The 21,863-nt window shown below is 41.7% G+C and overlaps 102 pseudogenes; all 102 read left to right on the forward strand.

Annotated features, from left to right (window-relative positions):
• Positions 1–60: 60 nt before the first annotated feature.
• LOC142712495 (5S ribosomal RNA) lies at positions 61–179 on the forward strand (annotated as a pseudogene).
• Positions 180–246: 67 nt separating this feature from the next.
• On the forward strand, positions 247–365 carry LOC142712496 (5S ribosomal RNA; annotated as a pseudogene).
• Positions 366–432: 67 nt separating this feature from the next.
• LOC142712130 (5S ribosomal RNA) lies at positions 433–551 on the forward strand (annotated as a pseudogene).
• Positions 552–618: 67 nt separating this feature from the next.
• Positions 619–737, forward strand: LOC142712162 (5S ribosomal RNA; annotated as a pseudogene).
• A 67-nt stretch (positions 738–804) lies between these two features.
• On the forward strand, positions 805–923 carry LOC142712239 (5S ribosomal RNA; annotated as a pseudogene).
• Positions 924–990: 67 nt separating this feature from the next.
• LOC142712397 (5S ribosomal RNA) lies at positions 991–1,109 on the forward strand (annotated as a pseudogene).
• Positions 1,110–1,176: 67 nt separating this feature from the next.
• On the forward strand, positions 1,177–1,296 carry LOC142712427 (5S ribosomal RNA; annotated as a pseudogene).
• A 67-nt stretch (positions 1,297–1,363) lies between these two features.
• LOC142712471 (5S ribosomal RNA) lies at positions 1,364–1,482 on the forward strand (annotated as a pseudogene).
• Positions 1,483–1,549: 67 nt separating this feature from the next.
• Positions 1,550–1,668, forward strand: LOC142712401 (5S ribosomal RNA; annotated as a pseudogene).
• A 67-nt stretch (positions 1,669–1,735) lies between these two features.
• LOC142712497 (5S ribosomal RNA) lies at positions 1,736–1,854 on the forward strand (annotated as a pseudogene).
• Positions 1,855–2,107: 253 nt separating this feature from the next.
• LOC142712378 (5S ribosomal RNA) lies at positions 2,108–2,226 on the forward strand (annotated as a pseudogene).
• Positions 2,227–2,293: 67 nt separating this feature from the next.
• Positions 2,294–2,412, forward strand: LOC142712345 (5S ribosomal RNA; annotated as a pseudogene).
• A 67-nt stretch (positions 2,413–2,479) lies between these two features.
• On the forward strand, positions 2,480–2,598 carry LOC142712330 (5S ribosomal RNA; annotated as a pseudogene).
• Positions 2,599–2,665: 67 nt separating this feature from the next.
• On the forward strand, positions 2,666–2,784 carry LOC142712498 (5S ribosomal RNA; annotated as a pseudogene).
• A 67-nt stretch (positions 2,785–2,851) lies between these two features.
• On the forward strand, positions 2,852–2,970 carry LOC142712316 (5S ribosomal RNA; annotated as a pseudogene).
• Positions 2,971–3,037: 67 nt separating this feature from the next.
• LOC142712143 (5S ribosomal RNA) lies at positions 3,038–3,156 on the forward strand (annotated as a pseudogene).
• Positions 3,157–3,223: 67 nt separating this feature from the next.
• On the forward strand, positions 3,224–3,342 carry LOC142712295 (5S ribosomal RNA; annotated as a pseudogene).
• A 67-nt stretch (positions 3,343–3,409) lies between these two features.
• Positions 3,410–3,528, forward strand: LOC142712347 (5S ribosomal RNA; annotated as a pseudogene).
• Positions 3,529–3,781: 253 nt separating this feature from the next.
• LOC142712228 (5S ribosomal RNA) lies at positions 3,782–3,900 on the forward strand (annotated as a pseudogene).
• A 253-nt stretch (positions 3,901–4,153) lies between these two features.
• Positions 4,154–4,272, forward strand: LOC142712317 (5S ribosomal RNA; annotated as a pseudogene).
• Positions 4,273–4,339: 67 nt separating this feature from the next.
• Positions 4,340–4,458, forward strand: LOC142712266 (5S ribosomal RNA; annotated as a pseudogene).
• A 67-nt stretch (positions 4,459–4,525) lies between these two features.
• LOC142712180 (5S ribosomal RNA) lies at positions 4,526–4,644 on the forward strand (annotated as a pseudogene).
• A 67-nt stretch (positions 4,645–4,711) lies between these two features.
• LOC142712154 (5S ribosomal RNA) lies at positions 4,712–4,830 on the forward strand (annotated as a pseudogene).
• A 253-nt stretch (positions 4,831–5,083) lies between these two features.
• On the forward strand, positions 5,084–5,202 carry LOC142712418 (5S ribosomal RNA; annotated as a pseudogene).
• Positions 5,203–5,269: 67 nt separating this feature from the next.
• Positions 5,270–5,388, forward strand: LOC142712187 (5S ribosomal RNA; annotated as a pseudogene).
• A 67-nt stretch (positions 5,389–5,455) lies between these two features.
• LOC142712368 (5S ribosomal RNA) lies at positions 5,456–5,573 on the forward strand (annotated as a pseudogene).
• Positions 5,574–5,640: 67 nt separating this feature from the next.
• LOC142712235 (5S ribosomal RNA) lies at positions 5,641–5,759 on the forward strand (annotated as a pseudogene).
• Positions 5,760–5,826: 67 nt separating this feature from the next.
• LOC142712383 (5S ribosomal RNA) lies at positions 5,827–5,945 on the forward strand (annotated as a pseudogene).
• Positions 5,946–6,012: 67 nt separating this feature from the next.
• Positions 6,013–6,131, forward strand: LOC142712329 (5S ribosomal RNA; annotated as a pseudogene).
• A 67-nt stretch (positions 6,132–6,198) lies between these two features.
• Positions 6,199–6,317, forward strand: LOC142712327 (5S ribosomal RNA; annotated as a pseudogene).
• A 67-nt stretch (positions 6,318–6,384) lies between these two features.
• LOC142712211 (5S ribosomal RNA) lies at positions 6,385–6,503 on the forward strand (annotated as a pseudogene).
• A 67-nt stretch (positions 6,504–6,570) lies between these two features.
• LOC142712244 (5S ribosomal RNA) lies at positions 6,571–6,689 on the forward strand (annotated as a pseudogene).
• Positions 6,690–6,756: 67 nt separating this feature from the next.
• On the forward strand, positions 6,757–6,875 carry LOC142712252 (5S ribosomal RNA; annotated as a pseudogene).
• Positions 6,876–6,942: 67 nt separating this feature from the next.
• On the forward strand, positions 6,943–7,061 carry LOC142712276 (5S ribosomal RNA; annotated as a pseudogene).
• Positions 7,062–7,128: 67 nt separating this feature from the next.
• On the forward strand, positions 7,129–7,247 carry LOC142712357 (5S ribosomal RNA; annotated as a pseudogene).
• Positions 7,248–7,314: 67 nt separating this feature from the next.
• Positions 7,315–7,433, forward strand: LOC142712108 (5S ribosomal RNA; annotated as a pseudogene).
• A 67-nt stretch (positions 7,434–7,500) lies between these two features.
• Positions 7,501–7,619, forward strand: LOC142712223 (5S ribosomal RNA; annotated as a pseudogene).
• Positions 7,620–7,872: 253 nt separating this feature from the next.
• Positions 7,873–7,991, forward strand: LOC142712183 (5S ribosomal RNA; annotated as a pseudogene).
• A 67-nt stretch (positions 7,992–8,058) lies between these two features.
• On the forward strand, positions 8,059–8,177 carry LOC142712253 (5S ribosomal RNA; annotated as a pseudogene).
• A 67-nt stretch (positions 8,178–8,244) lies between these two features.
• LOC142712121 (5S ribosomal RNA) lies at positions 8,245–8,363 on the forward strand (annotated as a pseudogene).
• Positions 8,364–8,430: 67 nt separating this feature from the next.
• LOC142712465 (5S ribosomal RNA) lies at positions 8,431–8,549 on the forward strand (annotated as a pseudogene).
• Positions 8,550–8,616: 67 nt separating this feature from the next.
• Positions 8,617–8,735, forward strand: LOC142712210 (5S ribosomal RNA; annotated as a pseudogene).
• Positions 8,736–8,802: 67 nt separating this feature from the next.
• On the forward strand, positions 8,803–8,921 carry LOC142712243 (5S ribosomal RNA; annotated as a pseudogene).
• Positions 8,922–8,988: 67 nt separating this feature from the next.
• On the forward strand, positions 8,989–9,107 carry LOC142712264 (5S ribosomal RNA; annotated as a pseudogene).
• Positions 9,108–9,360: 253 nt separating this feature from the next.
• Positions 9,361–9,479, forward strand: LOC142712164 (5S ribosomal RNA; annotated as a pseudogene).
• Positions 9,480–9,546: 67 nt separating this feature from the next.
• LOC142712109 (5S ribosomal RNA) lies at positions 9,547–9,665 on the forward strand (annotated as a pseudogene).
• Positions 9,666–9,732: 67 nt separating this feature from the next.
• Positions 9,733–9,851, forward strand: LOC142712203 (5S ribosomal RNA; annotated as a pseudogene).
• A 67-nt stretch (positions 9,852–9,918) lies between these two features.
• On the forward strand, positions 9,919–10,037 carry LOC142712466 (5S ribosomal RNA; annotated as a pseudogene).
• A 67-nt stretch (positions 10,038–10,104) lies between these two features.
• Positions 10,105–10,223, forward strand: LOC142712212 (5S ribosomal RNA; annotated as a pseudogene).
• A 67-nt stretch (positions 10,224–10,290) lies between these two features.
• On the forward strand, positions 10,291–10,409 carry LOC142712312 (5S ribosomal RNA; annotated as a pseudogene).
• A 253-nt stretch (positions 10,410–10,662) lies between these two features.
• On the forward strand, positions 10,663–10,781 carry LOC142712165 (5S ribosomal RNA; annotated as a pseudogene).
• A 67-nt stretch (positions 10,782–10,848) lies between these two features.
• On the forward strand, positions 10,849–10,967 carry LOC142712110 (5S ribosomal RNA; annotated as a pseudogene).
• Positions 10,968–11,034: 67 nt separating this feature from the next.
• On the forward strand, positions 11,035–11,153 carry LOC142712205 (5S ribosomal RNA; annotated as a pseudogene).
• Positions 11,154–11,220: 67 nt separating this feature from the next.
• LOC142712299 (5S ribosomal RNA) lies at positions 11,221–11,339 on the forward strand (annotated as a pseudogene).
• Positions 11,340–11,406: 67 nt separating this feature from the next.
• Positions 11,407–11,525, forward strand: LOC142712388 (5S ribosomal RNA; annotated as a pseudogene).
• Positions 11,526–11,592: 67 nt separating this feature from the next.
• On the forward strand, positions 11,593–11,711 carry LOC142712111 (5S ribosomal RNA; annotated as a pseudogene).
• Positions 11,712–11,778: 67 nt separating this feature from the next.
• Positions 11,779–11,897, forward strand: LOC142712206 (5S ribosomal RNA; annotated as a pseudogene).
• Positions 11,898–11,964: 67 nt separating this feature from the next.
• LOC142712467 (5S ribosomal RNA) lies at positions 11,965–12,083 on the forward strand (annotated as a pseudogene).
• A 67-nt stretch (positions 12,084–12,150) lies between these two features.
• On the forward strand, positions 12,151–12,269 carry LOC142712213 (5S ribosomal RNA; annotated as a pseudogene).
• Positions 12,270–12,336: 67 nt separating this feature from the next.
• Positions 12,337–12,455, forward strand: LOC142712200 (5S ribosomal RNA; annotated as a pseudogene).
• A 67-nt stretch (positions 12,456–12,522) lies between these two features.
• Positions 12,523–12,641, forward strand: LOC142712265 (5S ribosomal RNA; annotated as a pseudogene).
• Positions 12,642–12,894: 253 nt separating this feature from the next.
• LOC142712166 (5S ribosomal RNA) lies at positions 12,895–13,013 on the forward strand (annotated as a pseudogene).
• A 67-nt stretch (positions 13,014–13,080) lies between these two features.
• Positions 13,081–13,199, forward strand: LOC142712112 (5S ribosomal RNA; annotated as a pseudogene).
• Positions 13,200–13,266: 67 nt separating this feature from the next.
• LOC142712207 (5S ribosomal RNA) lies at positions 13,267–13,385 on the forward strand (annotated as a pseudogene).
• A 67-nt stretch (positions 13,386–13,452) lies between these two features.
• On the forward strand, positions 13,453–13,571 carry LOC142712300 (5S ribosomal RNA; annotated as a pseudogene).
• A 67-nt stretch (positions 13,572–13,638) lies between these two features.
• Positions 13,639–13,757, forward strand: LOC142712428 (5S ribosomal RNA; annotated as a pseudogene).
• A 67-nt stretch (positions 13,758–13,824) lies between these two features.
• Positions 13,825–13,943, forward strand: LOC142712320 (5S ribosomal RNA; annotated as a pseudogene).
• Positions 13,944–14,010: 67 nt separating this feature from the next.
• Positions 14,011–14,129, forward strand: LOC142712221 (5S ribosomal RNA; annotated as a pseudogene).
• A 67-nt stretch (positions 14,130–14,196) lies between these two features.
• LOC142712473 (5S ribosomal RNA) lies at positions 14,197–14,315 on the forward strand (annotated as a pseudogene).
• A 67-nt stretch (positions 14,316–14,382) lies between these two features.
• LOC142712343 (5S ribosomal RNA) lies at positions 14,383–14,501 on the forward strand (annotated as a pseudogene).
• Positions 14,502–14,568: 67 nt separating this feature from the next.
• LOC142712290 (5S ribosomal RNA) lies at positions 14,569–14,687 on the forward strand (annotated as a pseudogene).
• A 67-nt stretch (positions 14,688–14,754) lies between these two features.
• On the forward strand, positions 14,755–14,873 carry LOC142712256 (5S ribosomal RNA; annotated as a pseudogene).
• Positions 14,874–15,312: 439 nt separating this feature from the next.
• On the forward strand, positions 15,313–15,431 carry LOC142712144 (5S ribosomal RNA; annotated as a pseudogene).
• A 67-nt stretch (positions 15,432–15,498) lies between these two features.
• On the forward strand, positions 15,499–15,617 carry LOC142712363 (5S ribosomal RNA; annotated as a pseudogene).
• A 67-nt stretch (positions 15,618–15,684) lies between these two features.
• LOC142712267 (5S ribosomal RNA) lies at positions 15,685–15,803 on the forward strand (annotated as a pseudogene).
• Positions 15,804–15,870: 67 nt separating this feature from the next.
• Positions 15,871–15,989, forward strand: LOC142712150 (5S ribosomal RNA; annotated as a pseudogene).
• A 67-nt stretch (positions 15,990–16,056) lies between these two features.
• On the forward strand, positions 16,057–16,175 carry LOC142712118 (5S ribosomal RNA; annotated as a pseudogene).
• A 67-nt stretch (positions 16,176–16,242) lies between these two features.
• Positions 16,243–16,361, forward strand: LOC142712409 (5S ribosomal RNA; annotated as a pseudogene).
• A 253-nt stretch (positions 16,362–16,614) lies between these two features.
• Positions 16,615–16,733, forward strand: LOC142712188 (5S ribosomal RNA; annotated as a pseudogene).
• A 67-nt stretch (positions 16,734–16,800) lies between these two features.
• LOC142712404 (5S ribosomal RNA) lies at positions 16,801–16,919 on the forward strand (annotated as a pseudogene).
• Positions 16,920–16,989: 70 nt separating this feature from the next.
• On the forward strand, positions 16,990–17,108 carry LOC142712296 (5S ribosomal RNA; annotated as a pseudogene).
• A 253-nt stretch (positions 17,109–17,361) lies between these two features.
• Positions 17,362–17,480, forward strand: LOC142712313 (5S ribosomal RNA; annotated as a pseudogene).
• A 67-nt stretch (positions 17,481–17,547) lies between these two features.
• On the forward strand, positions 17,548–17,666 carry LOC142712189 (5S ribosomal RNA; annotated as a pseudogene).
• A 67-nt stretch (positions 17,667–17,733) lies between these two features.
• On the forward strand, positions 17,734–17,852 carry LOC142712410 (5S ribosomal RNA; annotated as a pseudogene).
• A 253-nt stretch (positions 17,853–18,105) lies between these two features.
• On the forward strand, positions 18,106–18,224 carry LOC142712456 (5S ribosomal RNA; annotated as a pseudogene).
• Positions 18,225–18,291: 67 nt separating this feature from the next.
• LOC142712475 (5S ribosomal RNA) lies at positions 18,292–18,410 on the forward strand (annotated as a pseudogene).
• A 67-nt stretch (positions 18,411–18,477) lies between these two features.
• Positions 18,478–18,596, forward strand: LOC142712126 (5S ribosomal RNA; annotated as a pseudogene).
• A 67-nt stretch (positions 18,597–18,663) lies between these two features.
• LOC142712438 (5S ribosomal RNA) lies at positions 18,664–18,782 on the forward strand (annotated as a pseudogene).
• Positions 18,783–18,849: 67 nt separating this feature from the next.
• Positions 18,850–18,968, forward strand: LOC142712377 (5S ribosomal RNA; annotated as a pseudogene).
• Positions 18,969–19,035: 67 nt separating this feature from the next.
• On the forward strand, positions 19,036–19,154 carry LOC142712440 (5S ribosomal RNA; annotated as a pseudogene).
• Positions 19,155–19,407: 253 nt separating this feature from the next.
• On the forward strand, positions 19,408–19,526 carry LOC142712236 (5S ribosomal RNA; annotated as a pseudogene).
• Positions 19,527–19,779: 253 nt separating this feature from the next.
• LOC142712208 (5S ribosomal RNA) lies at positions 19,780–19,898 on the forward strand (annotated as a pseudogene).
• Positions 19,899–19,965: 67 nt separating this feature from the next.
• Positions 19,966–20,084, forward strand: LOC142712474 (5S ribosomal RNA; annotated as a pseudogene).
• Positions 20,085–20,151: 67 nt separating this feature from the next.
• Positions 20,152–20,270, forward strand: LOC142712356 (5S ribosomal RNA; annotated as a pseudogene).
• Positions 20,271–20,337: 67 nt separating this feature from the next.
• On the forward strand, positions 20,338–20,456 carry LOC142712338 (5S ribosomal RNA; annotated as a pseudogene).
• Positions 20,457–20,523: 67 nt separating this feature from the next.
• LOC142712289 (5S ribosomal RNA) lies at positions 20,524–20,642 on the forward strand (annotated as a pseudogene).
• A 67-nt stretch (positions 20,643–20,709) lies between these two features.
• Positions 20,710–20,828, forward strand: LOC142712169 (5S ribosomal RNA; annotated as a pseudogene).
• A 67-nt stretch (positions 20,829–20,895) lies between these two features.
• LOC142712238 (5S ribosomal RNA) lies at positions 20,896–21,014 on the forward strand (annotated as a pseudogene).
• A 67-nt stretch (positions 21,015–21,081) lies between these two features.
• Positions 21,082–21,200, forward strand: LOC142712262 (5S ribosomal RNA; annotated as a pseudogene).
• A 67-nt stretch (positions 21,201–21,267) lies between these two features.
• On the forward strand, positions 21,268–21,386 carry LOC142712114 (5S ribosomal RNA; annotated as a pseudogene).
• A 67-nt stretch (positions 21,387–21,453) lies between these two features.
• Positions 21,454–21,572, forward strand: LOC142712464 (5S ribosomal RNA; annotated as a pseudogene).
• A 67-nt stretch (positions 21,573–21,639) lies between these two features.
• Positions 21,640–21,758, forward strand: LOC142712386 (5S ribosomal RNA; annotated as a pseudogene).
• The last annotated feature ends 105 nt before the right edge of the window (positions 21,759–21,863 follow it).

Genomic DNA, 21,863 nt, shown 5'->3' on the forward strand with positions numbered 1-21,863 from the left:
ATGTCGTTTAGATTTTGTTTCACAATCGATTAAAAAGGACTATGGATTAAATCATTTATTGTCAATGGCCATTCTAAGCTGAATGTGCCTGCTCTCGTCAGATCGCAGAAGTTACACAGCTTAAGGCCTCGCTAGTACCAGTGTGGGAGACTGTCTGGGAATCCGTGGTGCGGTTGACTTTTTATTAAGTCGTTTAGATTTTGTTTCACAATAGATTAAATAGGACTATGGATTAAAGCATTTAACGTCAATGGCCATTCTAAGCTGAATGTGCCTGCTCTCGTCAGATCGCAGAAGTTACACAGCTTAAGGCCTCGCTAGTACCAGTGTGGGAGACTGTCTGGGAATCCGTGGTGCGGTTGACTTTTTATTATGTCGTTTAGATTTTGTTTCACAATCGATTAAAAAGGACTATGGATTAAAGCATTTAATGTCAATGGCCATTCTAAGCTGAATGTCCCTGCTCTCGTCAGATCGCAGAAATTACACAGCTTAAGGCCTCGCTAGTACCAGTGTGGGAGACTGTCTGGGAATCCGTGGTGCGGTTGACTTTTTATTATGTCGTTTAGATTTTGTTTCACAATCGATTAAAAAGTACTATGGATTAAAGCATTTAATGTCAATGGCCATTCTAAGCTGAATGTGCCTGCTCTCGTCAGATCGCAGAAGTTACACAGCTTAAGGCCTCGCTAGTACCAGTGTGGGAGACTGTCTGGGAATCCGTGGTGTGGTTGACTTTTTATTATGTCGTTTAGATTTTGTTTCACAATAGATTAAATAGGACTATGGATTAAAGCATTTAACGTCAATGGCCATTCTAAGCTGAATGTGCCTGCTCTGGTCAGAACGCAGAAGTTACACAGCTTAAGGCCTCGCTAGTACCAGTGTGGGAGACTGTCTGGGAATCCGTGGTGCGGTTGACTTTTTATTATGTTGTTTAGATTTTGTTTCACAATAGATTAAATAGGACTATGGATTAAGGCTTTTAATGTCAATGTCCATTCTAAGCTGAATGTGCCTGCTCTCGTCAGATCGCAGAAGTTACACAGCTTAAGCCCTCGCTAGTACCAGTGTGGGAGACTGTCTGGGAATTCGTGGTGCGGTTGACTTTTTATTATGTTGTTTAGATTTTGTTTCACAATAGATTAAATAGGACTATGGATTAAGGCTTTTAATGTTAATGGCCATTCTAAGCTGAAAGTGCCTGCTCTCGTCAGATCGCTAGAAGTTACACAGCTTTAGGCCTCGCTAGTACCAGTGTGGGAGACTGTCTGGGAATCCGTGGTGCGGTTGACTTTTTATTATGTCGTTTAGATTTTGTTTCACAATCGATTAAAAAGGACTATGGATTAAAGCATTTAATGTCAATGGCCATTCTAAGCTGAATGTGCCTGCTCTCGTTAGATCGCAGAAGTTACACAGCTTAACGCCTAGCTAGTACCAGTGTGGGAGACTGTCTGGGAATCCGTGGTGCGGTTGACTTTTTATTATGTCGTTTAGATTTTGTTTCACAATAGATTAAATAGGACTATTGATTAAAGCATTTAATGTCAATGGCCATTCTAAGCTGAATGTGCCTGCTCTCGTCAGATCGCAGAAGTTACCCAGCTTAAGGCCTCGCTAGTACCAGTGTGGGAGACTGTCTGGGAATCCATGGTACGGTTGACTTTTTATTATGTCGTTTAGATTTTGTTTCACAATCGATTAAAAAGGACTATGGATTAAAGCATTTAATGTCAATGGCCATTCTAAGCTGAATGTGCCTGCTCTCGTCAGATCGCAGAAGTTACACAGCTTAAGGCCTCGCTAGTACCAGTGTGGGAGACTGTCTGGGAATCCGTGGTGCGGTTGACTTTTTATTAAGTCGTTTAGATTTTGTTTCACAATCGATTAAATAGGACTATGGATTAAAGCATTTAACGTCAATGGCCATTCTAAGCTGAATGTGCCTGCTCTCGTCAGATCGCAGAAGTTACACATCTTAAGGATTCGCTAGTACCAGTGTGGGAGACTGTCTGGGAATCCGTGGTGCGGTTGACTTTTTATTATGTCGTTTAGATTTTGTTTCACAATCGATTAAAAAGGACTATGGATTAAAGCACTTAATGTCAATGGCCATTCTAAGCTGAATGTCCCTGCTCTCGTCAGATCGCAGAAGTTACACAGCTTAAGGCCTCGCTAGTTCCAGTGTGGGAGACTGTCTGGGAATCCGTGGTGTGGTTGACTTTTGATTATGTCGTTTAGATTTTGTTTCACAATAGATTAAATAGGACTATGGATTAAAGCATTTAACGTCAATGGCCATTCTAAGCTGAATGTGCCTGCTCTGGTCAGAACGCAGAAGTTACACAGCTTAAGGCCTCGCTAGTACCAGTGTGGGAGACTGTCTGGGAATCCGTGGTGCGGTTGAATTTTTATTATGTCGTTTAGATTTTGTTTCACAATAGATTAAATAGGACTATGGATTAAGGCTTTTAATGTTAATGGCCATTCTAAACTGAATGTGCCTGCTCTCGTCAGATCGCAGAAGTCACACAGCTTAAGGCCTCGCTAGTACCAGTGTGGGAGACTGTCTGGGAATACGTGGTGCGGTTGACTTTTTATTATGTCGTTTAGATTTTGTTTCACAATCGATTAAAAAGGACTATGGATTAAAGCATTTAATGTCAATGGCCATTCTAAGCTGAATGTGCCTGCTCTCGTCAGATCGCAGAAGTTACACAGCTTAAGGCCTCGCTAGTACCAGTGTGGGAGACTGTCTGGGAATCCGTGGTGCGGTTGACTTTTTATTAAGTCGTTTAGATTTTGTTTCACAATAGATTAAATAGGACTATGGATTAAAGCATTTAACGTCAATGGCCATTCTAAGCTGAATGTGCCTGCTCTCGTCAGATCGCAGAAGTTACACAGCTTAAGGACTCGCTAGTACCAGTGTGGGAGACTGTCTGGGAATCCGTGGTGCGGTTGACTTTTTATTATGTCGTTTAGATTTTGTTTCACAATCGATTAAAAAGGACTATGGATTAACGCATTTAACGTCAATGGCCATTCTAAGCTGAATGTCCCTGCTCTCGTCAGATCGCAGAAGTTACACAGCTTAAGGCCTCGCTAGTACCAGTGTGGGAGACTGTCTGGGAATCCGTGGTGCGGTTGACTTTTTATTATGTCGTTTAGATTTTGTTTCACAATCGATTAAAAAGTACTATGGATTAAAGCATTTGATGTCAATGGCCATTCTAAACTGAATGTGCCTGCTCTCGTCAGATCGCAGAAGTTACACAGCTTAAGGCCTCGCTAGTACCAGTGTGGGAGACTGTCTGGGAATCCGTGGTGTGGTTGACTTTTGATTATGTCGTTTAGATTTTGTTTCACAATAGATTAAATAGGACTATGGATTAAAGCATTTAACGTCAATGGCCATTCTAAGCTGAATGTGCCTGCTCTGGTCAGAACGCAGAAGTTACACAGCTTAAGGCCTCGCTAGTACCAGTGTGGGAGACTGTCTGGGAATCCGTGGTGCGGTTGAATTTTTATTGTGTCGTTTAGATTTTGTTTCACAATCGATTAAAAAGGACTATGGATTAAATCCTTTAATGTCAATGGTCATTCTAAGCTGAATGTCCCTGCTCTTGTTAGATCGCAGAAGTTACACAGCTTAACGCCTCGCTAGTACCAGTGTGGGAGACTGTCTGGGAATCCGTGGTGCGGTTGCCTTTTTATTATGTCGTTTAGATTTTGTTTCACAATAGATTAAATAGGACTATGGATTAAGGCTTTTAATGTTAATGGCCATTCTAAGCTGAATGTGCCTGCTCTCGTCAGATCGCAGAAGTTACACAGTTTAAGGCCTCGCTAGTACCAGTGTGGGAGACTGTCTGGGAATCCGTGGTGCGGTTGACTTTTTATTATGTCATTTAGATTTTGTTTCACAATCGATTAAAAAGGACTATGGATTAAAGCATTTAATGTCAATGGCCATTCTAAGCTGAATGTGCCTGCTCTCGTTAGATCGCAGAAGTTACACAGCTTAACGCCTCGCTAGTACAAGTGTGGGAGACTGTCTGGGAATCCGTGTTGCGGTTGACTTTTTATTAAGTCGTTTAGATTTTGTTTCACAATAGATTAAATAGGACTATGGATTAAAGCATTTAACGTCAATGGCCATTCTAAGCTGAATGTGCCTGCTCTCGTCAGATCGCAGAAGTTACACAGCTTAAGGACTCGCTAGTACCAGTGTGGGAGACTGTCTGGGAATCCGTGGTGCGGTTGACTTTTTATTATGTCGTTTAGATTTTGTTTCACAATCGATTAAAAAGGACTATGGATTAAAGCATTTAATGTCAATGGCCATTCTAAGCTGAATGTCCCTGATCTCGTCAGATCGCAGAAGTTACACAGCTTAAGGCCTCGCTAGTACCAGTGTGGGAGACTGTCTGGGAATCCGTGGTGCGGTTGACTTTTTATTATGTCGTTTAGATTTTGTTTCACAATCGATTAAAAAGTACTATGGATTAAAGCATTTAATGTCAATGGCCATTCTAAGCTGAATGTGCCTGCTCTCTTTAGATCGCAGAAGTTACACAGCTTAAGGCCTCGCTAGTACCAGTGTGGGAGACTGTCTGGGAATCCGTGGTGCGGTTGACTTTTTATTATGTTGTTTAGATTTTGTTTCACAATAGATTAAATAGGACTATGGATTAAAGGATTTAATGTCAATGGCCATTCTAAGCTGAATGTGCCTGCTCTCGTCAGATCGCAGAAGTTACGCAGCTTAAGGCCTCGCTAGTACCAGTGTGGGAGACTGTCTGGGAATCCGTGGTGCGGTTGAATTTTTATTGTGTCGTTTAGATTTTGTTTCACAATCGATTAAAAAGGACTATGGATTAAAGCCTTTAATGTCAATGGCCATTCTAAGCTGAATGTCCCTGCTCTTGTTAGATCGCAGAAGTTACACAGCTTAACGCCTCGCTAGTACCAGTGTGGGAGACTGTCTGGGAATCCGTGGTGCGGTTGACTTTTTATTATGTTGTTTAGATTTTGTTTCACAATAGATTAAATAGGACTATGGATTAAGGCTTTTATTGTTAATGGCCATTCTAAGCTGAATGTGCCTGCTCTCGTTAGATCGCAGAAGTTACACAGCTTAACGCCTCGCTAGTACCAGTGTGGGAGACTGTCTGGGAATCCGTGGTGCGGTTGACTTTTTATTATGTCGTTTAGATTTTGTTTCACAATCGATTAAAAAGGACTATGGATTAAAGTATTTAATGTCAATGGCCATTCTAAGCTGAATGTGCCTGCTCTCGTCAGATCGCAGAAGTTACACAGCTTAAGGCCTCGCTAGTACCAGTGTGGGAGACTGTCTGGGAATACGTGGTGCGGTTGACTTTTTACTATGTTGTTTAGATTTTGTTTCACAATAGATTAAATAGGACTATGGATTAAGGCTTTTAATGTCAATGGCCATTCTAAGCTGAATGTGCCTGCTCTCGTAGATCGCAGAAGTTACACAGCTTAAGGCCTCGCTAGTACCTGTGTGGGAGACTGTCTGGGAATCCGTGGTGCGGTTGACTTTTTATTATGTTGTTTAGATTTTGTTTCACAATCGATTAAAAAGGACTATGGATTAAAGCATTTAATGTCAATGGCCATTCTAAGCTGAATGTGCCTGCTCTCGTCAGATCGCAGAAGTTACACAGCTTAAGGCCTCGCTAGTACCAGTGTGGGAGACTGTCTGGGAATCCGTGGTGCGGTTGAATTTTTATTATGTCGTTTAGATTTTGTTTCACAATCGATTAAAAAGGACTATGGATTAAAGCATTTAATGTCAATCACCATTCTAAGCTGAATGTCCCTGCTCTCGTCAGATCGCAGAAGTTACACAGCTTAAGGACTCGCTAGTACCAGTGTGGGAGACTGTCTGGGAATCCGAGGTGCGGTTGACTTTTTATTATGTCGTTTAGATTTTTTTTCACAATCGATTAAAAAGGACTATGTATTAAAGCATTTAGTGTCAATGGCCATTCTAAGCTGAATGTCCCTGCTCTCGTCAGATCGCAGAAGTTACACAGCTTAAGGCCTCGCTAGTACCAGTGTGGGAGACTGTCTGGGAATCTGTGGTGCGGTTGAATTTTTATTATGTCGTTTAGATTTTGTTTCACAATCGATTAAAAAGGACTATGGATTAAAGCATTTAATGGCAATGGCCATTCTAAGCTGAATGTCCCTGCTCTCGTCAGATCGCAGAAGTTACACAGCTTAAGGCCTTGCTAGTACCAGTGTGGGAGACTGTCTGGGAATCCGTGGTGCGGTTGACTTTTTATTATGTTGTTTAGATTTTGTTTCACAATCGATTAAAAAGGACTATGGATTAAAGCATTTAATGTCAATGGCCATTCTAAGCTGAATGTACCTGCTCTCGTCAGACCGCAGAAGTTACACAGCTTAAGGCCTCGCTAGTACCAGTGTGGGAGACTGTCTGGGAATCCGTGGTGCGGTTGACTTTTTATTATGTCGTTTAGATTTTGTTTCACAATCGATTAAAAAGGACTATGGATTAAAGCATTTAATGACAATGGCCATTCTAAGCTGAATGTCCCTGCTCTCGTCAGATCGCAGAAGTTACACAGCTTAAGGCCTCGCTAGTACCAGTGTGGGAGACTGTCTGGGAATCCGTGGTGCGGTTGACTTTTTATTATGTCGTTTAGATTTTGTTTCACAATCGATTAAAAAGGACTATGGATTAAAGCATTTAATGTCAAAGGCCATTCTAAGCTGAATGTGCCTGCTCTCGTCAGATCGCAGAAGTTACACAGCTTAAGGCCTCGCTAGTACCAGTGTGGGAGACTGTCTGGGAATCCGTGGTGCGGTTGACTTTTTATTATGTCGTTTAGATTTTGTTTCACAATAGATTAAATAGGACTATGGATTAAAGCATTTAACGTCAATGGCCATTCTGAGCTGAATGTCCCTGCTCTCGTCAGATCGCAGAAGTTACACAGCTTAAGGCCTCGCTAGTACCATTGTGGGAGACTGTCTGGGAATCCGTGGTGCGGTTGCCTTTTTATTATGTCGTTTAGATTTTGTTTCACAATCGATTAAAAAGGACTATGGATTAAAGCATTTAATGTCAATGGCCATTCTAAGCTGAATGTGCCTGCTCTCGTCAGATCGCAGAAGTTACACAGCTTAAGGCCTCGCTAGTACCAGTGTGGGAGACTGTCTGTAAATCCGTGGTGCGGTTGACTTTTTATTATGTCGTTTAGATTTTGTTTCACAATCGATTAAAAAGGACTATGGATTAAAGCATTTAATGTCAATGGCCATTCTAAGCTGAATGTGCCTGCTCTCGTCAGATCGCAGAAGTTACACAGCTTAAGGCCTCGCTAGTACCAGTGTGGGAGACTGTCTGGGAATCCGTGGTGCGGTTGACTTTTTATTATGTCGTTTAGATTTTGTTTCACAATAGATTAAATAGGACTATGGATTAAAGCATTTAACGTCAATGGCCATTCTAAGCTGAATGTCCCTGCTCTCGTCAGAACGCAGAAATTACACAGCTTAAGGCCTCGCTAGTACCAGTGTGGGAGACTGTCTGGGAATCCGAGGTGCGGTTGACTTTTTATTATGTCGTTTAGATTTTGTTTCACAATCAATTAAAAAGGACTATGGATTAAAGCATTTAATGTCAATGTCCATTCTAAGCTGAATGTACCTGCTCTCGTCAGATCGCAGAAGTTACACAGCTTAAGTCCTTGCTAGTACCAGTGTGGGAGACTGTCTGGGAATCCGTGGTGCGGTTTACTTTTTATTATGTCGTTTAGATTTTGTTTCACAATAGATTAAATAGGACTATGGATTAAAGCATTTAATGTCAATGGCCATTCTAAGCTGAATGTGCCTGCTCTTGTCAGAACGCAGAAGTTACACAGCTTAAGGCCTCGCTAGTACCAGTGTGGGAGACTGTCTGGGAATCCGTGGTGCGGTTGACTTTTTATTATGTTGTTTAGATTTTGTTTCACAATAGATTAAATAGGACTATGGATTAAGGCTTTTAATGTCAATGGCCATTCTAAGCTGAATGTGCCTGCTCTCGTCAGATCGCAGAAGTTACACAGCTTAAGGCCTCGCTAATACCAGTGTGGGAGACTGTCTGGGAATCCGTGGTGCGGTTGACTTTTTATTATGTTGTTTAGATTTTGTTTCACAATAGATTAAATAGGACTATGGATTAAGGCTTTTAATGGCAATGGCCATTCTAAGCTGAATGTGCCTGCTCTCGTCAGATCGCAGAAGTTACGCAGCTTAAGGCCTCGTTAGTACCAGTGTGGGAGACTGTCTGGGAATCCGTGGTGCGGTTGACTTTTTATTATGTCGTTTAGATTTTGTTTCACAATCGATTAAAAAGGACTATGGATTAAAGCATTTAATGTCAATGGCCATTCTAAGCTGAATGTGCCTGCTCTCGTTAGATTGCAGAAGTTACACAGCTTAACGCCTCGCTAGTACCAGTGTGGGAGACTGTCTGGGAATCCGTGGTGCGGTTGACTTTTTATTATGTTGTTTAGATTTTGTTTCACAATCGATTAAAAAGGACTATGGATTAAAGCATTTATTGTCAATGGCCATTCTAAGCCGAATGTGCCTGCTCTCGTCAGATCGCAGAAGTTACACAGCTTAAGGCCTCGCTAGTACCAGTGTGGGAGACTGTCTGGGAATCCGTGGTGCGGTTGACTTTTTATTATGTCGTTTAGATTTTGTTTCACAATCGATTAAAGAGGACTATGGATTAAAACATTTAATGTCAATGGCCATTCTAAGCTGAATGTGCCTGCTCTCGTCAGATCGCAGAAGTTACACAGCTTAAGTCCTCGCTAGTACCAGTGTGGGAGACTGTCTGGGAATCCGTGGTGCGGTTGACTTTTTATTATGTCGTTTAGATTTTGTTTCACAATAGATTAAATAGGACTATGGATTAAAGCATTTAATGTCAATGGCCATTCTAAGCTGAATGTGCCTGCTCTCGTCAGAACGCAGAAGTTACACAGCTTAAGGCCTCGCTAGTACCAGCGTTGGAGACTGTCTGGGAATCCGTGGTGCGGTTGAATTTTTATTATGTCGTTTAGATTTTGTTTCACAATCGATTAAAAAGGACTATGGATTAAAGCATTTAATGCCAATGGCCATTCTAAGCTGAATGTCCCTGCTCTCGTCAGATCGCAGAAGTTACACAGCTTAAGGCCTCGCTAGTACCAGTGTGTGAGACTGTCTGGGAATCGGTGGTGCGGTTGACTTTTAATTATGTTGTTTAGATTTTGTTTCACAATAGATTAAATAGGACTATGGATTAAGGCTTTTAATGTCAATGGCCATTCTAAGCTGAATGTGCCTGCTCTCGTCAGATCGCAGAAGTTACACAGCTTAAGGCCTCGCTAGTACCAGTGTGGGAGACTGTCTGGGAATCCGTGGTGTGGTTGACTTTTTATTATGTCGTTTAGATTTTGTTTCACAATCGATTAAAAAGGACTATGGATTAAAGCATTTAATGTCAATGGCCATTCTAAGCTGAATGTGCCTGCTCTCGTCAGATCGCAGAAGTTACACAGCTTAAGGCCTCGCTAGTACCAGTGTGGGAGACTGTCTGGGAATCCGTGGTGCGGTTGACTTTTTATTATGTCGTTTAGATTTTGTTTCACAATAGATTAAATAGGACTATGGATTAAAGCATTTAACGTCAATGGCTATTCTAAGCTGAATGTCCCTGCTCTCGTCGGAACGCAGAAATTACACAGCTTAAGGCCTCGCTAGTACCAGTGTGGGAGACTGTCTGGGAATCCGAGGTGCGGTTGACTTTTTATTATGTCGTTTAGATTTTGTTTCACAATCGATTAAAAAGGACTATGGATTAAAGCATTTAATGTCAATGGCCATTCTAAGCTGAATGTGCCTGCTCTCGTTAGATTGCAGAAGTTACACAGCTTAACGCCTCGCTAGTACCAGTGTGGGAGACTGTCTGGGAATCCGTGGTGCGGTTGACTTTTTATTATGTTGTTTAGATTTTGTTTCACAATCGATTAAAAAGGACTATGGATTAAAGCATTTATTGTCAATGGCCATTCTAAGCCGAATGTGCCTGCTCTCGTCAGATCGCAGAAGTTACACAGCTTAAGGCCTCGCTAGTACCAGTGTGGGAGACTGTCTGGGAATCCGTGGTGCGGTTGACTTTTTATTATGTCGTTTAGATTTTGTTTCACAATCGATTAAAGAGGACTATGGATTAAAACATTTAATGTCAATGGCCATTCTAAGCTGAATGTGCCTGCTCTCGTCAGATCGCAGAAGTTACACAGCTTAAGGCCTCGCTAGTACCAGCGTTGGAGACTGTCTGGGAATCCGTGGTGCGGTTGAATTTTTATTATGTCGTTTAGATTTTGTTTCACAATCGATTAAAAAGGACTATGGATTAAAGCATTTAATGCCAATGGCCATTCTAAGCTGAATGTCCCTGCTCTCGTCAGATCGCAGAAGTTACACAGCTTAAGGCCTCGCTAGTACCAGTGTGTGAGACTGTCTGGGAATCGGTGGTGCGGTTGACTTTTAATTATGTTGTTTAGATTTTGTTTCACAATAGATTAAATAGGACTATGGATTAAGGCTTTTAATGTCAATGGCCATTCTAAGCTGAATGTGCCTGCTCTCGTCAGATCGCAGAAGTTACACAGCTTAAGGCCTCGCTAGTACCAGTGTGGGAGACTGTCTGGGAATCCGTGGTGTGGTTGACTTTTTATTATGTCGTTTAGATTTTGTTTCACAATCGATTAAAAAGGACTATGGATTAAAGCATTTAATGTCAATGGCCATTCTAAGCTGAATGTGCCTGCTCTCGTCAGATCGCAGAAGTTACACAGCTTAAGGCCTCGCTAGTACCAGTGTGGGAGACTGTCTGGGAATCCGTGGTGCGGTTGACTTTTTATTATGTCGTTTAGATTTTGTTTCACAATAGATTAAATAGGACTATGGATTAAAGCATTTAACGTCAATGGCTATTCTAAGCTGAATGTCCCTGCTCTCGTCGGAACGCAGAAATTACACAGCTTAAGGCCTCGCTAGTACCAGTGTGGGAGACTGTCTGGGAATCCGAGGTGCGGTTGACTTTTTATTATGTCGTTTAGATTTTGTTTCACAATCAATTAAAAAGGACTATGGATTAAAGCATTTAATGTCAATGGCCATTCTAAGCTGAATGTGCCTGCTCTCGTCAGATCGCAGAAGTTACACAGCTTAAGGCCTTGCTAGTACCAGTGTGGGAGACTGTCTGGGAATCCGTGGTGCGGTTGAATTTTTATTATGTAGTTTAGATTTTGTTTCACAATCGATTAAAAAGGACTATGGATTAAAGCATTTATTGTCAATGGCCATTCTAAGCCGAATGTGCCTGCTCTCGTCAGATCGCAGGAGTTACACAGCTTAAGGCCTCGCTAGTACCAGTGTGGGAGACTGTCTGGGAATCCGTGGTGTGGTTGACTTTTTATTATGTCGTTTAGATTTTGTTTCACAATCGATTAAAAAGGACTATGGATTAAAGCATTTAATGTCAATGGCCATTCTAAGCTGAATGTGCCTGCTCTCGTCAGATCGCAGAAGTTACACAGCTTAAGGCCTCGCTAGTACCAGTGTGGGAGACTGTCTGGGAATCCGTGGTGCGGTTGACTTTTTATTATGTCGTTTAGATTTTGTTTCACAATAGATTAAATAGGACTATGGATTAAAGCATTTAACGTCAATGGCTATTCTAAGCTGAATGTCCCTGCTCTCGTCGGAACGCAGAAATTACACAGCTTAAGGCCTCGCTAGTACCAGTGTGGGAGACTGTCTGGGAATCCGAGGTGCGGTTGACTTTTTATTATGTCGTTTAGATTTTGTTTCACAATCGATTAAAAAGGACTATGGATTAAAGCATTTAATGTCAATGGCCATTCTAAGCTGAATGTGCCTGCTCTCGTTAGATTGCAGAAGTTACACAGCTTAACGCCTCGCTAGTACCAGTGTGGGAGACTGTCTGGGAATCCGTGGTGCGGTTGACTTTTTATTATGTTGTTTAGATTTTGTTTCACAATCGATTAAAAAGGACTATGGATTAAAACATTTATTGTCAATGGCCATTCTAAGCCGAATGTGCCTGCTCTCGTCAGATCGCAGAAGTTACACAGCTTAAGGCCTCGCTAGTACCAGTGTGGGAGACTGTCTGGGAATCCGTGGTGCGGTTGACTTTTTATTATGTCGTTTAGATTTTGTTTCACAATCGATTAAAGAGGACTATGGATTAAAACATTTAATGTCAATGGCCATTCTAAGCTGAATGTGCCTGCTCTCGTCAGATCGCAGAAGTTACACAGCTTAAGTCCTCGCTAGTACTAGTGTGGGAGACTGTCTGGGAATCCGTGGTGCGGTTGACTTTTTATTATGTCGTTTAGATTTTGTTTCACAATAGATTAAATAGGACTATGGATTAAAGCATTTAATGTCAATGGCCATTCTAAGCTGAATGTGCCTGCTCTCGTCAGAACGCAGAAGTTACACAGCTTAAGGCCTCGCTAGTACCAGCGTTGGAGACTGTCTGGGAATCCGTGGTGCGGTTGAATTTTTATTATGTCGTTTAGATTTTGTTTCACAATCGATTAAAAAGGACTATGGATTAAAGCATTTAATGCCAATGGCCATTCTAAGCTGAATGTCCCTGCTCTCGTCAGATCGCAGAAGTTACACAGCTTAAGGCCTCGCTAGTACCAGTGTGTGAGACTGTCTGGGAATCGGTGGTGCGGTTGACTTTTAATTATGTTGTTTAGATTTTGTTTCACAATAGATTAAATAGGACTATGGATTAAGGCTTTTAATGTCAATGGCCATTCTAAGCTGAATGTGCCTGCTCTCGTCAGATCGCAGAAGTTACACAGCTTAAGGCCTCGCTAGTACCAGTGTGGGAGACTGTCTGGGAATCCGTGGTGTGGTTGACTTTTTATTATGTCGTTTAGATTTTGTTTCACAATCGATTAAAAAGGACTATGGATTAAAGCATTTAATGTCAATGGCCATTCTAAGCTGAATGTGCCTGCTCTCGTCAGATCGCAGAAGTTACACAGCTTAAGGCCTCGCTAGTACCAGTGTGGGAGACTGTCTGGGAATCCGTGGTGCGGTTGACTTTTTATTATGTCGTTTAGATTTTGTTTCACAATAGATTAAATAGGACTATGGATTAAAGCATTTAACGTCAATGGCTATTCTAAGCTGAATGTCCCTGCTCTCGTCGGAACGCAGAAATTACACAGCTTAAGGCCTCGCTAGTACCAGTGTGGGAGACTGTCTGGGAATCCGAGGTGCGGTTGACTTTTTATTATGTCGTTTAGATTTTGTTTCACAATCAATTAAAAAGGACTATGGATTAAAGCATTTAATGTCAATGGCCATTCTAAGCTGAATGTGCCTGCTCTCGTCAGATCGCAGAAGTTACACAGCTTAAGGCCTTGCTAGTACCAGTGTGGGAGACTGTCTGGGAATCCGTGGTGCGGTTGAATTTTTATTATGTAGTTTAGATTTTGTTTCACAATCGATTAAAAAGGACTATGGATTAAAGCATTTATTGTCAATGGCCATTCTAAGCCGAATGTGCCTGCTCTCGTCAGATCGCAGAAGTTACACAGCTTAAGGCCTCGCTAGTACCAGTGTGGGAGAATGTCTGGGAATCCGTGGTGCGGTTGACTTTTTATTATGTCGTTTAGATTTTGTTTCACAATCGATTAAAGAGGACTATGGATTAAAGCATTTAATGTCAATGGCCATTCTAAGCTGAATGTGCCTGCCCTCATCAGATTGCAGAAGTTACACAGCTTAAGGCCTCGCTAGTACCAGTGTGGGAGACTGTCTGGGAATCCGTGGTGCGGTTGACTTTTTATTATGTCGTTTAGATTTTGTTTCACAATAGATTAAATAGGACTATGGATTAAAGCATTTAATGTCAATGGCCATTCTAAGCTGAATGTGCCTGCTCTCATCAGAACGCAGAAGTTACACAGCTTAAGGCCTCGCTAGTACCAGCGTTGGAGACTGTCTGGGAATCCGTGGTGCGGTTGAATTTTTATTATGTCGTTTAGATTTTGTTTCACAATCGATTAAAAAGGACTATGGATTAAAGCATTTAATGTCAATGGCCATTCTAAGCTGAATGTCCCTGCTCTCGTCAGATCGCAGAAGTTACACAGCTTAAGGCCTCGCTAGTACCAGTGTGTGAGACTGTCTGGGAATCCGTGGTGCGGTTGAGTTTTAATTATGTTGTTTAGATTTTGTTTCACAATAGATTAAATAGGACTATGGATTAAGGCTTTTAATGTCAATGGCCATTCTAAGCTGAATGTGCCTGCTCTCGTTAGATCGCAGAAGTTACACAGCTTAAGGCCTCGCTAGTACCAGCGTTGGAGACTGTCTGGGAATCCGTGGTGCGGTTGAATTTTTATTATGTCGTTTAGATTTTGTTTCACAATCGATTAAAAAGGACTATGGATTAAAGCATTTAACGTCAATGGCCATTCTAAGCTGAATGTGCCTGCTCTCGTCAGAACGCAGAAGTTACATAGCTTAAGTCCTCGCTAGTACCAGTGTGGGAGACTGTCTGGGAATCCGTGGTGCGGTTGACTTTTTATTATGTTGTTTAGATTTTGTTTCACAATAGATTAAATAGGACTATGGATTAAGGCTTTTAATGTCAATGGCCATTCTAAGCTGAATGTGCCTGCTCTCGTCAGATCGCAGAAGTTACACAGCTTAAGGCCTCGCTACTACCAGTGTGGGAGACTGTCTGGGAATCCGTGGTGCGGTTGACTTTTTATTATGTCGTTTAGATTTTGTTTCACAATCGATTAAAAAGGACTATGGATTAAAGCATTTAATGTCAATGGCCATTCTAAGCTGAATGTGCCTGCTCTCGTTAGATTGCAGACGTTACACAGCTTAACTCATCGCTAGTACCAGTGTGGGTGACTGTCTGGGAATCCGTGGTGCGGTTGACTTTTTATTATGTCGTTTAGATTTTGTTTCACAATAGATTAAATAGGACTATGGATTAAAGCATTTAACGTCAATGGCCATTCTAAGCTGAATGTGCCTGCTCTCGTCAGATCGCAGAAGTTACACAGCTTAAGGCCTCGCTAGTACCAGTGTGGGAGACTGTCTGGGAATCCGTGGAGTGGATGAATTTTTATTATGTCGTTTAGATTTTGTTTCACAATCGATTAAAAAGGACTATGGATTAAAGCATTTAATGTCAATGGCCATTCTAAGCTGAATGTCCCTGCTCTCGTCAGATCGCAGAAGTTACACAGCTTAAGGCCTCGCTAGTACCAGTGTGGGAGACTGTCTGGGAATCCGTGGTGCGGTTGACTTTTTATTATGTCGTTTAGATTTTGTTTCACAATCGATTAAAAAGGACTATGGATTAAAGCATTTAAAGTCAATGGCCATTCTAAGCTGAATGTGCCTGCTCTCGTCAGATCGCAGAAGTTACACAGCTTAAGGCCTCGCTAGTACAAGTGTGGGAGACTGTCTGGGAATCCTTGGTGCGGTTGACTTTTTATTATGTCGTTTAGATTTTGTTTCACAATCGATTAAAAAGGACTATGGATTAAAGCATTTAATGTCAATGGCCATTCTAAGCTGAATGTGCCTGCTCTCGTCAGATCGCAGAAGTTACACAGCTTAAGGCCTCGCTAGTACCAGTGTGGTAGACTGTCTGGGAATCTGTGGTGCGGTTGACTTTTTATTATGTCGTTTAGATTTTGTTTCACAATCGATTAAAAAGGACTATGGATTAAAGCATTTAATGTCAATGGCCATTCTAAGCTGAATGTGCCTGCTCTCGTCAGATCGCAGAAATGACACAGCTTAAGGCCTCGCTAGTACCAGTGTGGGAGACTGTCTGGGAATCCGTGGTGCGGTTGACTTTTTATTATGTCGTTTAGATTTTGTTTCACAATAGATTAAATAGGACTATGGATTAAAGCATTTAATGTCAATGGCCATTCTAAGCTGAATGTCCCTGCTCTCGTCAGATCGCAGAAGTTATACAGCTTAAGGCCTCGCTAGTACCAGTGTGGGAGACTGTCTGGGAATCCGTGGAGCTGTTGACTTTTTATTATGTCGTTTAGATTTTGTTTCACAATCGATTAAAAAGGACTATGGATTAAAGCATTTAATGTCAATGGCCATTCTAAGCTGAATGTGCCTGCTCTCGTCAGATCGCAGAAGTTACACAGCTTAAGTCCTCGCTAGTACCAGTGTGGGAGACTGTCTGGGAATCCGTGGTGGGGTTGACTTTTTATTATGTTGTTTAGATTTTGTTTCACAATAGATTAAATAGGACTATGGATTAAGGCTTTTAATGTCAATGTCCATTCTAAGCTGAATGTGCCTGCTCTCGTCAGATCGCAGAAGTTACACAGCTTAAGCCCTCGCTAGTACCAGTGTGGGAGATTGTCTGGGAATCCATGGTGCGGTTGAGTTTTTATTATGTCGTTTAGATTTTGTTTCACAATCGATTAAAAAGGACTATGGATTAAAGCATTTAATGTCAATGGCCATTCTAAGCTGAATGTGCCTGCTCTCGTCAGATCGCAGAAGTTACACAGCTTAAGGCCTTGCTAGTACCAGTGTGGGAGACTGTCTGGGAATGCGTGGTGCGGTTGACTTTTTATTATGTCGTTTAGATTTTGTTTCACAATCGATTAAAAAGGACTATGGATTAAAGCATTTAATGTCAATGGCCATTCTAAGCTGAATGTGCCTGCTCTTGTCAGATCGCAGAAGTTACACAGCTTAAGCCCTCGCTAGTACCAGTGTGGGAGACTGTCTGGGAATCCGTGGTGCGGTTGACTTTTTATTATGTCGTTTAGATTTTTTTTTTTCACAATAGATTAAAAAGGACTATGGATTAAAGCATTTAATGTCAATGGCCATTCTAAGCTGAATGTGACTGCTCTCGTCAGATCGCAGAAGTTACACAGCTTAAGGCCTCGCAAGTACCAGTGTGGGAGACTGTCTGGGAATCCGTGGTGCGGTTGACTTTTTATTATGTCGTTTAGATTATGTTTCACAATAGATTAAATAGGACTATGGATTAAAGCATTTAACGTCAATAGCCATTCTAAGCTGAATGTGCCTGCTCTCGTCAGAACGCAGAAGTTACCCAGCTTAACGCCTCCCTAGTACCAGTGTGGCAGACTGTCTGGGAATCCGTGGTGCGGTTGACTTTTTATTATGTCGTTTAGATTTTGTTTCACAATCGATTAAAAAGGACTATGGATTAAAGCATTTAATGTCAATGGCCATTCTAAGCTGAATGTCCCTGCTCTCGTCAATTCGCAGAAGTTACACAGCTTAAGGCCTCGCTAGTACCAGTGTGGGAGACTGTCTGGGAATCCGTGGTGCTGTTGACTTTTTATTATGTCGTTTAGATTTTGTTTCACAATCGATTAAAAAGGACTATGGATTAAAGCAATTAATATCAATGGCCATTCTAAGCTGAATGTGCCTGCTCTCGTCAGATCGCAGAAGTTACACAGCTTAAGGCCTCGCTAGTACCAGTGTGGGAGACTGTCTGGGAATCCGTGGTGCGGTTGACTTTTTATTATGTCGTTTAGATTTTGTTTCACAATCGATTAAAAAGGACTATGGATTAAAGCATTTAATGTCAATGGCCATTCTAAGCTGAATGTGCCTGCTCTCGTCAGATCGCAGAAAATACACAGCTTAAGGCCTCGCTAATACCAGTGTGGGAGACTGTCTGGGAATCCGTGGTGCGGTTGATTTTTTATTATGTCGTTTAGATTTTGTTTCACAATAGATTAAATAGGACTATGGATTAAAGCATTTAACGTCAATGGCCATTCTAAGCTGAATGTGCCATCTCTCGTCAGAACGCAGAAGTTACACAGCTTAAGGCCTCGCTAGTACCAGTGTGTGAGACTGTCTGGGAATCCGTGGTGCGGTTGAATTTTTATTATGTCGTTTAGATTTTGTTTCACAATCGATTAAAAAGGACTATGGATTAAAACATTTAATGTCAATGGCCACTCTAAGCTGAATGTCCCTTCTCTCGTCAGATCGCAGAAGTTACACAGCTTAAGGCCTCGCTAGTACCAGTGTGGGAGACTGTCTGGGAATCCGTGGTGCGGTTGACTTTTTATTATGTCGTTTAGATTTTGTTTCACAATCGATTAAAAAGGACTATGGATTAAAGCATTTAATGTCAATGGCCATTCTAAGCTGAATGTGCCTGCCCTCGTTAGATCGCAGAAGTTACACAGCTTAACGCCTCGCTAGTACCAGTGTGGGAGACTGTCTGGGAATCCGTGGTGCGGTTGACTTTTTATTATGTCGTTTAGATTTTGTTTCACAATCGATTAAAAAGGACTATGGATTAAAACATTTAATGTCAATGGCCATTCTAAGCTGAATGTGCCTGCTCTCATCAGATCGCAGAAGTTACACAGCTTAAGGCCTCGCTAGTACCAGTGTGGGAGACTGTCTGGGAATCCGTGGTGCGGTTGACTTTTTATTATGTCGTTTAGATTTTGTTTCGCAATAGATTAAATAGGACTATGGATTAAAGCATTTAACGTCAATGGCCATTCTAAGCTGAATGTGCCTGCTCTCGTCAGATCGCAGAAGTTACACAGCTTAAGGACTCGCTAGTACCAGTGTGGGAGACTGTCTGGGAATCCGTGGTGCGGTTGAATTTTTATTATGTCGTTTAGATTTTGTTTCACAATCGATTAAAAAGGACTATGGATTAAAGCATTTAATGTCAATGGCCAGTCTAAACTGAATGTCCCTGCTCTCGTCAGATCGCAGAAGTTACACAGCTTAAGGCCTCGCTAGTACCAGTGTGGGAGACTGTCTGGGAATCCGTGGTGCGGTTGACTTTTTATTATGTTGTTTAGATTTTGTTTCACAATAGATTAAATAGGACTATGGATTAAAGCTTTTAATGTCAATGGCCATTCTAAGCTGAATGTTCCTTCTCTCGTCAGATCGCAGAAGTTACACAGCTTAAGGCCTCGCTAGTACAAGTGTGGGAGACTGTCTGGGAATCCGTGGTGCGGTTGACTTTTTATTATGTCGTTTAGATTTTGTTTCACAATCGATTAAAAAGGACTTTGGATTAAAGCATTTAATGTTAATGGCCATTCTAAGCTGAATGTGCCTGCTCTCGTTAGATCGCAGAAGTTACACAGCTTAACGCCTCCCTAGTACCAGTGTGGGAGACTGTCTGGGAATCCGTGGTGCGGTTGACTTTTTATTATGTTGTTTAGATTTTGTTTCACAATAGATTAAATAGGACTATGGATTAAGGCTTTTAAGGTCAATGGCCATTCTAAGCTGAATGTGCCTGCTCTCGTCAGATCGCAGAAGTTACACAGCTTAAGGCCTCGCTAGTACCAGTGTGGGAGACTGTCTGCGAATCCGTGGTGCTGTTGACTTTTTATTATGTCGTTTAGATTATGTTTCACAATCGATTAAAAAGGACTATGGATTAAAGCATTTAAAGTCAATGGCCATTCTAAGCTGAATGTGCCTGCTCTCGTTAGATCGTAGAAGTTACACAGCTTAACGCCTCGCTAGTACCAGTGTGTGAGACTGTCTGGGAATCCGTGGTGCGGTTGACTATTTATTATGTCGTTTAGATTTTGTTTCACAATAGATTAAATAGGACTATGGATTAAAGCATTTAACGTCAATGGCCATTCTAAGCTGAATGTGCCTGCTCTCGTCCGAACGCAGAAGTTACACAGCTTAAGGCCTCGCTAGTACTAGTGTGGGAGACTGTCTGGGAATCTGTGGTGCGGTTGAGTTTTTATTATGTCGTTTAGATTTTGTTTCACAATCGATTAAAAAGGACTATGGATTAAAGCATTTAATGTCAATGGCCATTCTAAGCTGAATATCCCTGCTCTCGTCAGATCGCAGAAGTTACACAGCTTAACGCCTCGCTAGTACCAGTGTGGGAGACTGTCTGTGAATCCGTGGTGCGGTTGACTTTTTATTATGTCGTTTAGATTTTGTTTCACAATCGATTAAAAAGGACTATGGATTAAAGCATTTAATGTCAATGGCCATTCTAAGCTGAATGTGCCTGCTCTCGTTAGATCGCAGAAGTTACACAGCTTAACGCCTCGCTAGTACCAGTGTGGGAGACTGTCTGGGAATCCGTGGTGCGGTTGACTATTTATTATGTCGTTTAGATTTTGTTTCACAATAGATTAAATTGGACTATGGATTAAAGCATTTACCGTCAATGGCCATTCTAAGCTGAATGTGCCTGCTCTCGTCAGATCGCTGAAGTTACACAGCTTAAGGCCTCGCTAGTACCAGTGTGGGAGACTGTCTGGGAATCCGTGGTGCGGTTGAATTTTTATTATGTCGTTTAGATTTTGTTTCACAATCGATTAAAAAGGACTATAGATTAAAGCATTTAATGTCAATGGCCATTCTAAGCTGAATGTCCCTGCTCTTGTCAGATCGCAGAAGTTACACAGCTTAAGGCCTCGCTAGTACCAGTGTGGGAGACTGTCTGGGAATCCGTGGTGCGGTTGACTTTTTATTATGTCGTTTAGATTTTGTTTCACAATCGATTAAAAAGGACTATGGATTAAAGCATTTAATGTCAATGGCCATTCTAAGCTGAATGTGCCTGCTCTCGTCAGATCGCAGAAGTTACACAGCTTAAGGCCTCGCTAGTACCAGTGTGGGAGACTGTCTGGGAATTCGTGGTGCAGTTGCCTTTTTATTATGTCGTTTAGATTTTGTTTCACAATCGATTAAAAAGGACTATGGATTAAATCATTTAATGTCAATGGCCATTCTAAGCTGAATGTGCCTGCTCTCGTCAGATCGCAGAAGTTACACAGCTTAAGGCCTCGCTAGTACCAGTGTGGGAGACTGTCTGGGAATCCGTGGTGCGGTTGAATTTTTATTATGTCGTTTCGATTTTGTTTCACAATCGATTAAAAAGGACTATGGATTAAAGCATTTAATGTCAATGGCCATTCTAAGCTGAATGTCCCTGCTCTCGTCAGATCACAGAAGTTACACAGCTTAAGGCCTCGCTAGTACCAGTATGGGAGACTGTCTGGGAATCCGTGGTGCGGTTGACTGTTTATTATGATGTTTAGATTTTGTTTCACAATAGATTAAATAGGACTATGGATTAAGGCTTTTAATGTCAATGGCCATTCTAAGCTGAATGTGCCTGCTCTCGTCAGATCGCAGAAGTTACACAGCTTAAGGCCTCGCTAGTACCAGTGTGGGAGACTGTCTGGGAATCCGTGGTGCGGTTGACTTTTTATTATGTCGTTTAGATTTTGTTTCACAATAGATTAAATAGGACTATGGATTAAAGCATTTAACGTCAATGGCCATTCTAAGCTGAATGTGCCTGCTCTCGTCAGATCGCAGAAGTTACACAGCTTAAATCCTCGCTAGTACCAGTGTGGGAGACTGTCTGGGAATCCGTGGTGTGGTTGACTTTTTATTATGTCATTTAGATTTTGTTTCACAATAGATTAAATAGGACTATGGATTAAAGCATTTAACGTCAATGGCCATTCTAAGCTGAATGTGCCTGCTCTCGTCACATCGCAGAAGTTACACAGCTTAAGGCCTCGCTAGTACCAGTGTGGGAGACTGTCTGGGAATCCGTGGTGCGGTTGACTTTTTATTATGTCGTTTAGATTTTGTTTCACAATCGATTAAAAAGGACTATGGATTAAAGCATTTAATGTCAATGGCCATTCTAAGCTGAATGTGCCTGCTCTCGT

Source organism: Rhinoderma darwinii, unplaced genomic scaffold (assembly GCF_050947455.1).
Source record: "Rhinoderma darwinii isolate aRhiDar2 unplaced genomic scaffold, aRhiDar2.hap1 Scaffold_4314, whole genome shotgun sequence".
Lineage (NCBI taxonomy): Eukaryota > Metazoa > Chordata > Amphibia > Anura > Rhinodermatidae > Rhinoderma > Rhinoderma darwinii.